The sequence below is a fragment of the Primulina eburnea genome, chromosome 1 (assembly GCF_022965805.1).
Source record: "Primulina eburnea isolate SZY01 chromosome 1, ASM2296580v1, whole genome shotgun sequence".
NCBI classification, from domain to species: Eukaryota; Viridiplantae; Streptophyta; class Magnoliopsida; order Lamiales; family Gesneriaceae; genus Primulina; species Primulina eburnea.
Genome location: NC_133101.1, coordinates 31,843,872 through 31,846,174, shown reverse-complemented (window position 1 = coordinate 31,846,174; position 2,303 = coordinate 31,843,872).

The window sequence follows — 2,303 nt, the reverse complement described above, 5'->3', positions numbered from 1 at the left end:
AACACTCGACTTGCGGCTTAACGCATCAGCCACAACATTCGCCTTCCCTGGGTGATAACTGATAGCCACATCGTAATCCTTGACAAGCTCTAACCACCTCCTCTGTCGCATATTGAGCTCTTTCTGTGAGAACAGATACTTCAAACTCTTGTGGTCTGTGAAGATCTCACACTTTTCGCCATACAGATAATGTCTCCAAATCTTAAGGGCGAAAACCACAGCTGCTAGCTCCAAATCGTGCGTCGGATAATTCTTCTCATAATCCTTCAACTGGCGAGAAGCATAGGCAATGACCTTACCTCTCTGCATCAACACTGCACCAAGACCCTTCTTCGACGCATCGGTAAAGACAACAAAGTCCTCTGAACCACTGGGCAATGCGAGAATAGGAGCTGACGTCAATCTATCCTTCAACTCCTGAAATGCGCTCTGGCAATCTATAGACCACTCGAACTTCACAGTCTTCCTTGTCAGATTAGACAATGGCAGGGCAATCTTGGAAAAATCCGAAATGAAACGACGATAATAACCCGCCAAACCAAGAAAACTGCGTACCTCTGAAACAGTCGTAGGAATAGGCCACTTCTGAATCGCCTCTATCTTCATCGGATCAACAGCAATGCCATCCCTCGAAACGACATGGCCTAGAAAAGAAATCTGATCCAGCCAAAACTCACACTTCTTCAACTTAGCAAACAACCTCCGCTCTCTCAGCAACTGGAGAACAACTCTGAGATGCTCTGAATGAAGCTCTCTGGTCTTGGAATAGATCAAGATATCGTCGATAAAGACAATGACGAAGCTATCTAAATACGGCTTGAACACACGGTTCATCAGGTCCATGAAAACAGAAGGGGCATTGGTCAAACCAAAAGACATCACGAGAAACTCATAGTGACCATACCTGGTCCTGAAAGCCGTCTTAGGGATATCAGACTCCCTAACCTTCAACTGATAGTAGCCAGACCGAAGATCAATCTTAGAGAAAACAGTGGCACCCTGGAGTTGGTCAAATAGATCGTCAATCCGTGGCAACGGATACTTGTTCTTGATCGTCACTTTGTTGAGCTCTCTGTAATCGATACACAGACGCAAAGACCCGTCCTTCTTCTTAACAAATAGAACCGGAGCTCCCCAAGGCGAAGAACTCGGACGAATAAAACCCTTATCTAGAAGATCCTGCAACTGCGTCTTCAACTCTTTCATCTCAGTAGGAGCCATCCTATACGGAGCCTTAGAAATAGGAACCGTACCTGGAGCAAGATCAATAACAAACTCTACATCTCTATCCGGCGGCAAACCCGGAACATCATCCTCAAACACATCCGCAAACTCCCTCACCACATCAATATCATCAATATTCAACTTAATCAGTCTATCCATATCCACAACAGATGCTAGAAAAACATCACAACCTCTACACAATAGCCTCTCAGCATCAAGACACGAAATAAAAGGAAGGACCAGCGAAGTACCTGAGCTGGCGAGAACTCCTCCCTGGCCATCATCTGCAAAAGTCACCGTCTTAGCAACGCAATCAATAACAGCACGATAGGTCGACAGCCAATCCATGCCAAGAATAACATCAAAGGCAACCATCGGGATCACAATCAAATCAGCAAAGACCTCTCGATCAACAAAACGAACGGGGCACGCATACACTATGGAAGTCGGGCACAAAACATCTCCCGAAGGCAAAACAACACTAAGCTGAAGGGGAATAACAGAAGGAACTATACCCAAAGATCTCAAAAACAATTCAGACATAAAAGAATGAGTAGCACCAGTATCAATCAAAGTAGTAGCTACTCTGCCTGAAATTAAAATGGAACTAGAGATTACAGAAGAATTACGATTAATACCTTCCTTAGTCATCGAAAAGATACGACCCTGCACCTTCTCCTGGCTAGCTCCCTTAGGACAATCTCTGGAAATATGGCCTGGCATGCCACAACGATAGCAAGAACGAGTGCCAAATCTACACTCTCCACGATGAGGTCTGCCACACTTGGGACACAAAGATCTCTCAGAATCAGACGGAGCAACTGGCACTGACTGTGGCCTAGGACTCTGATCCACCTTGCCCTTCCCCTTGAATCGATCTCTGCCACGCTGACCTGAACTCTGGCCTCTTTGAACACTAGCCTGGTGCCTCGCCTGTCTCTCCCTGGCGATATCCTTCTCGTCCTGCTCTGCTAGCAACGCCTTGGACACAATCTCCTTGAAAGTCACAGCCTTGGACATATTGATATCACGCCTGATCTCCGCTCTAAGACCTCGAATGAAGTGAGCGCCTTTATCTT